We start from the raw sequence: 7,336 nt of genomic DNA, 5'->3' as shown, positions 1-7,336 counted from the left end.
CTGGACTTGAACATTTCCAGGSATGGGAYTGYGGGTGCAGATGGGAGGAGAAGCACAACTTGTTGTTGTTAAGGAATGATTAGTGAAAAGCTTAATTCCCTTGGAACTGTGCTATATCTTCCAAATCCATGAAAACATCTTAGGCAGATATTTTAAGTTATCAAAATTGGTCCCAGAYGAAGGAGGTGATTGAGTTGAGCTTCAGGTCATCTCCACTGACAGTGATGGCACCATTTCCCACGTCACAGGTGACAAATATGTTGGACATAAAATCCCACACTCAAAATGGACATAAATGCAAACTCAGCTGACTCAACCAAGAAACAGGGAAAGTAAATAGCACAATAGGATCTAAACTCCATTTACCAAGTGATGCAAAACATTGGAAAAGAAGGTTGCCTTCTTTTCTCCACCACATTAATTATGAATTAATAACTCAGACTATTTCTGAGTCTGATGCTATCAGACTAGGCATAAGTTGCAATTGTTTTATGGTGAAGGTGGTGAAACACTGGCACAAGTTGCTTGGAGAAGTGGCGGATGACCCATTCCTTGACACATTCAAGGTTGTTTTGGGTGGGCCTTTCAGCAAACTGATATATTTGAAAGTGTTTATGTTTATGGCAGGAGTTTGGTGTGAATGGCTTTTAAATATCTCTTCCAACCCAAATCATTCTATTATTTCATCATTTTATCTCAAGATTGTAATAAAGAAGGTAGTTAAGATGTTAATAGAACAATAATAACACATGGAGGATGACATCATTAAAATTCAAGGAAGATTATTTTGTAGCAACTTAAAATGCAGAAGTTAAATGGAAGATTTAATTTATTTTGTTGAGCTGCTTGTGTAGGTAATTACTTATTGTTCAGGAAATAATATCTCATCACAAAACAATGTTATAATTGAACAGCCTTTGGTGTATATCTTCTTGGGGATTATTACCCAAGAAAATATTCATGCTCTRCGTTCCCAAAATGGAATGCAGCAATTCACATATTTGAGGAATATTCTMATGCCAAACCAGGGTCTAAAACCCTTTGGATAGAATGTGAGAGCAAAAAAAGAAAAAGTCTATCATCTTTATGCCAGAGAGTGCAGCGGTTTCCATAATAACTGGACTCCCACTTAGTGGGGGTGGTGATATTTTTTGCTGGTGTGGAAATCAAAAATAAACCATGTTGAGAAGCGGGGCACCTTCATSTGACAGAATCACACTTACCCTGAGTATTTTAGTTTAATTTTCAGTGTAACAATGGGTGAATTGCACACCTGCACTACCTGGAAACATTTTAAGTGCAGGTCAGTGTTGAGAGCAAAGAAAACACCCACCCTGAAAGGGATCCTAAGAGGTAAACAGACTGGATCAAGTAGGCTGAATCCAGGCTGCTGAACAGCTTGCTTTGACATGCAGGGTCCTTCACCGTGAAAAGAAGATTCCTATTGAAATTGTTGACAGCTTTCAAGTGTCTCTAGTGCCTCTCTGCTCAGGGAGGGCACTTAACCTYTGCATTTCTGTGACACTCAGGAAGAAAGACTCTGAAACTGGAAGGAGAGATCAGAACAGACAATAAGCCACTTATGTCAGTAAAAATGGCTGAGTAGAAGAGAGGGGAAAATTGTGCTCTTTGGGGGAAAACAGAACAAAACAGAAAGAACTTGAGCATATGGCTCCAAATCTGTGAGCACGCACATATTCCCATCTCTGCACTAGCACATGGTCTTATCAGCACCCAGGGATGCTGCTGCTACACAGCACCTTTGCAGATCTGATCTGGTTTGTAAAGGCAGGATAAGGCTCAGGCCAGAGACCGTGAGCCATCTGTATTAATGAAAAATGTCCCTTTTTTGGTTTGTTTTTSTTTAAGGARATTCAAATTGGTCCATTTGTTTCTTATAATGTTCCTTTTTCGTACCTTAAATTGCCTTTATTATTTGGCACAGAGTGGAAAACCAAACCTTTGTGATCTCAAATGTCTATAAATGTTACTTTACTTGATATTTATATACATCCTTTCAATATTTTTCAAAGAATGAACTCCCAGTGTTTGTCTGGAGTATTTTTTTGCTCTGTGATATGAAATTCTGATATTTTCCTATTGGCAGTTGTCATAGGTGAAAAAACTAGGTCTTGGACTGTGAATACAGGTGATAAAAAATTGAGTATATCTATCTATCTATCTATCTATCTATCTATCTATCTATCTATCTATCTATCTATCTATCTATCTATCTACACAGACACATTCATGTCTGGGCAATACCCAAAATTAGGTTTTGAACACACAGGCACCTTCTAGCTACACCTGACACAAGCTAGTTTTAGATTTTGATAACACCTAGATGAAACAGAAGTGGCAATTCTTGAATACTCCAGTTTATAAGGAGACATGAGACAAATCCACCAGTCTGGAGCCTTTTTGTGTGATGATGTTCTTCACACAGACTAGAAAACTGCTGACTGGGTGTTTGGGAAGAAGAGGTGATGCCAAAAAAAAAAAAAAAAAAAAAAAAAAAAAAAAAAAAAAAAAAAAAAAAAAAAAAAAAAAAAAAAAAGGGTATTCCTGAAAGGGAAAAAAAAAGAGTCTCAGAAAGGAGGTGAAGATCCTGGTGGAAGCAAAGAGCATGGGAGATAATACATTTATGTCAAACTCACATCTCTCTGGTTCTTATATAAACCTTGGGGTCCAGATTCTTTATGRGTTGTCACTCATTCCATCTCGTCCTTGGCAGAAGGGCGACCATGATCCTGGCTGTGATCCCTTCTTAATCAGGTAAACAGACCCTACCAAAGCAGTGCTTAACAGCTGTGGGGTTCATGAAAATGACACAGCTGGGGATTCAGTGTGTTGGTGAGAATTATCAAGAAATATGTGATCTGATAGATTTGTAGTTATGGAGGCCAGGAAACGTGTGACATGGATGAGCTGGGGAAGGGTCTGAAGCCCCAGGAGCGGCTGAGGGAGCTGGGAAAGGGGCTCAGCCTGGAGCAAAGGAGGCTCCGGGGGGACCTTGTGGCTCTGCACAACTCCCTGACAGGAGGGGGCAGCCGGGGGGGTCGGGCTCTGCTCCAGGGAACAGGGACAGGAGGAGAGGGAACGGCCTCAGGATGGGCTGGGGGAGGTTTCTTTTTTCTTGGGGAAAATTTCTTCATGGAAAGGGTTGTCCRAGCCTGGCACAGCTGCCCAGGGCAGTGGTGGAGTCCCCATCCCTGGAGGGGTTTAAAAGCTGTGTGGATGTGGCACTTGGGGAAGTGGGTTGGAGATGGGCTGGGTTAATGTTTGRGTTAATGGTTGGGCTTGATGGTCTTGGAGGACTTTACCAATCCAAATGATTGTAATGATTGATTCTATGACTGAAAGGGGGTTCAGGGCTTCCCCTCCAAAACATGGGTTTGTTAACACCCAGTAAGGGGACAGAAATGCAGCAGTAGCTCTGCTTAGTTCCCCTCCACACTTCCTAGAATGACCTACATCCTAAATCCACAAAAGAGTTGAACACAATCAATTTTTTCTTCTGCCAGACTTCCCTAAGCACAAACTGATYTTTTTCTAGTCAATGGTGCTGTGGAACAAATTGACCTTCAGAGGACTTGCAGCCTTGCCTGCAGATGATGCCAGACAGCCAGGTAGCAGTGAGATGCTGGCTGAAAAGCATCTAAAGCAGGCACAGACCTCATCCCTGTCCTCTGATAAATCTGAGGAAATTTGTAGAATAGGAACAGTGGTAGTATGTAAGTCTAACAAGTTGGCAGCCAGAGAGTTGATAATCAGTCCAGGTCCACAACCAGCACAACCTTTTGACAACTAGGAAGAAAAAAAAATATATTTTTATACTTGCATTTGGTGTTTTTCACATCCACCCCATGATTCCAATGGTTACCCAGAATTATTTATCTTTTCCTTTACTCCTCTGTTCCTCACCGTTTAATGTGACACCATATTGATTAGATTTCCAGAGCATACCACTCCCGACGTATTTATATGGCTGTTTCAAGTGATTTACAATAACTAATCTCGTAACACAAATATAATTTTGGAAATATAATGCCAGTCAATAGCAGTAAATTTTCTACTAATGGCCAGGACTCGGTTTGCCATGGGAATAAGTTGCCTCTAACAACTTATCACCTGAAGGCCGTATCTCCAAGTTAATGTGAGCTGGCATGGCACCAAATTCCAGTGCTCAGTAGAGCTCTACAGAGTTATCTCAGCTAAAAGTCTATATGTCCTAATTACCCTGATAGTAAAGCTGGATAGACCACCCTGCAGAATGGCAAACTGGTCTGAAGCTTGTCATGGTGCAGGAAACCYGAGTTCCTGCTTTCCCTCTTGCCAGGGAATTCCTCCTGAACTGCGGAAAGGTTTTGGATCAACAAGTGTTATTTATTTCTCTAAAACACAGGTCTTCCAACAAGAGAAGGGGGATAAGTTTGTTTAAGTCCAATGTAAACATACACTCTCCAGAAAGGTTTGAAATTTTGTATGAGGGCTAATGTCTCTATTAGTTTTATGCTGTTCTAATTCTTGCATTACCTAGACACAGAAGAGGCATTAATGATTTTAGCTTCGCAAGAGATTTCCCAGAAGAAAAGAATATTACAGATTCAGGATTATCTGAGTTAATGGAGGGATGTCATACCAGAACCTGGAACAGCATACATTTCCAGTGCTTAGTGATTCTCTCTTTGGGGACATGGATGTAAAAAGAAGTACTTTCCTAAGTTAATTGTTAAGGTTTTATCTRTGAAACCAACTTGATGACAAGTATATTATTCCTACCTGAATAACAACTAATTTGTAAATATCAAGGCAATTCCTTTCTCTTTTTGTACATAAAACTGTGATTTCTAGTTTGCAAAATTCACAAGAATGAATGAAGCCTAAACAAATGAAGTCTACAGTTTGTCAGAAGAACAAGTGATCAAAGCTTTGTTTTGTAGGCTGGTGGTTTTGCTAATAAAAGAAAGAAGTTCCAAACAACCCTTCAGTGCTAATAGAATGGAGTGTCTTTGTCTCCAGATCTATTTGTGTATCTATTTATGAACTCAGTACATTCTCTAAGAGCTGTAGAAAGGGCATCTTTGTTTTCCATGTTGAGGACAGCTTGTGCATTTTGAAGAGTGTTTTGCTTACTTAAAATATTTCTGCACAAAAGACAAACCCCTCAGACAGCAGGCTGAAGTGTTTGCGGGCTTTCAAAGTGGTGGTTCAAGAGACTTTGACTCCACAAATATAGAATGCAAATGCTAAATACAGATTTGACAAAATCTCAAGTTTCTGCAGAAAAATTACATCAAGAGTAAGGTCCGTGCAARGCAGTAATGTACAGGGAAACATCTTTCAAAAACATCTTCCTCTTTTCATCATAAGCTTTTCTATCATGAACTGGTGGAAAAACAACCCAAGCAGTTGGGTTGTTAGTATTGATAGCTGTAAAGTCTAGTTTTAAGTTCCAAATTAATTTTTTTCTGTCAGTGGGTTAAAGGACTGGATGCATTTAGTTACCTATAACTACSTGATGAAGTCTAAAAAGTTACCTGAGTGTCTTAAACATATTTAATTGAAAATATATGAAATAAGGAAGTGTCAGATGCTCATAAGAATATAAAAAATGAAGAAACTTTAGAGACTTATATCATATTCAGAATAGTTAAATAAACCATGCGGCCCTTCAGAGTGTGAAATCCCTAATCTCTAATTTAAGATCAGATTTTAAATCAGATTCCCCCAAGGAAAAAAATATCTACCATATCTTTCTGATTTGAATTTTAAAAAAATCTATTTCAACAAAGGTACAGTATAACCAGAACAAATATGATTTTTCAGAAGGAAATGGAGGCAAAATGAATGCAAAATATTCAAAGACAAACATTCCAAAATGCAAATAAAATTCAAGCAATGTGTAATATCAAATATAATGCGGTAGCAAATATCTCAAAGCAGGGTGCATATTTTGGACAGAGCTTCACTTATTTGTGAAGCAAATTCGGTGTAGGAAATTACCAAAGAGAGTATGCACACACAAACTGGTGCACTGAGAAATGAAGATTTCAGAAGCAATGCATGAAGGAGTTGAGAAGATCAGAAGATATTTTCACCATGTCTGTTCCTCGAAACAGCTGCATCCAGTGAGCAGAACTCTCCTTTAACCACTGAGGATATTCTGGATAAACAGGTGGATGCTGTACCACTTTTAGGTTGAGAATTTGCACACAAATCATAATGATGTGAGCAAGCTGACTTGATTTCTTAATTTCTTTATTTCATCAGATGAAAGGCCTGATGATATTGGACAAGCTTTTAAAAAAAAAAAAAAGGAAAAAAAATCCCAAACAACAACAAAAAGAGCAGCAGTATATACAAAACACGATTCACGCGTGCGCATCTGATGTGATGAATATTCAGGTAGAATCAAACTATAATCAGATAAGATACATAGAAAGAAGCATAAGTGGGAAACAAAACTAAATGTAATGTGGATGGAACAAGTCAGTAAGCTTAATTCCTATTAGGACCACAATATTATGGAAAAGGCTGGGAAAGAGACAAGGAAAAATAAATTTTTGATGCATTAATATCACGTTTAATATCATCTCTATGGAAAGCTCCTACATACTTTTAAAATACAAAAAAAAGTATGGATTGTTTGAGTTCAAAGTATTTAAATTAGTTATTCTGCAAGTAAAGTTTCTGAGATTTTTTCATGTATTTCTCCATCCACATTCACAAATTTTATTCTCTCACACATAGAGGTTATGTGCATTTCAGCCACCATGACTTTGGGATATTAGGAAAAAAATGGATGTCACTAAGTCTTCCAAAATATTAATAAATTTTATTAAACAAAATAAACCTTTTTCTCACTACAAATGGATATTTAGCTTTGAATTCAACTAAGTTACACTTCTGACTGAGCTCTAAGAAAATTGTTAATTTTAGAGATTATTTGGAGGGAATTGGGAGTGAGGTGGGCTGGGTTAATWATTTTTAAGAAAACTAAAAATTAAGAAAAGAAAGTAAAGAAATTTGTATTTATTTGAACACTTTTGCTGAGAAAAAGATATTATGTGCTATTTATATGGTTTTACTAATAGACATCTCATGTTATATACAGAAAGAGGTTTTTCCTCTTTCCTCCTATGCAGTCTGTTAAACTGTGAGAGGAAATTCTTAATCCTCTTAAAATGTTTTCAAATAAGGGATGGAAAGTAAAGTAGCAGGATGTTGTCCAGTCCAAATCCTGCTGGCAAAAATCTCCACAGTAATCTTATAATTTCCAGTATGAAGGCATCTCCATTTAGAAAATTTAGTCAGTGCAGAATCCACATTCCAT

The sequence above is a fragment of the Malurus melanocephalus genome, unplaced genomic scaffold, assembly GCF_030028575.1.
Source record: "Malurus melanocephalus ecotype Western Australia unplaced genomic scaffold, MMel_1.1 scaffold_85, whole genome shotgun sequence".
Classification (NCBI taxonomy): domain Eukaryota; kingdom Metazoa; phylum Chordata; class Aves; order Passeriformes; family Maluridae; genus Malurus; species Malurus melanocephalus.
The sequence above is the reverse complement of the archived record's forward strand: the minus strand, read 5'-3'. Positions refer to the sequence as shown.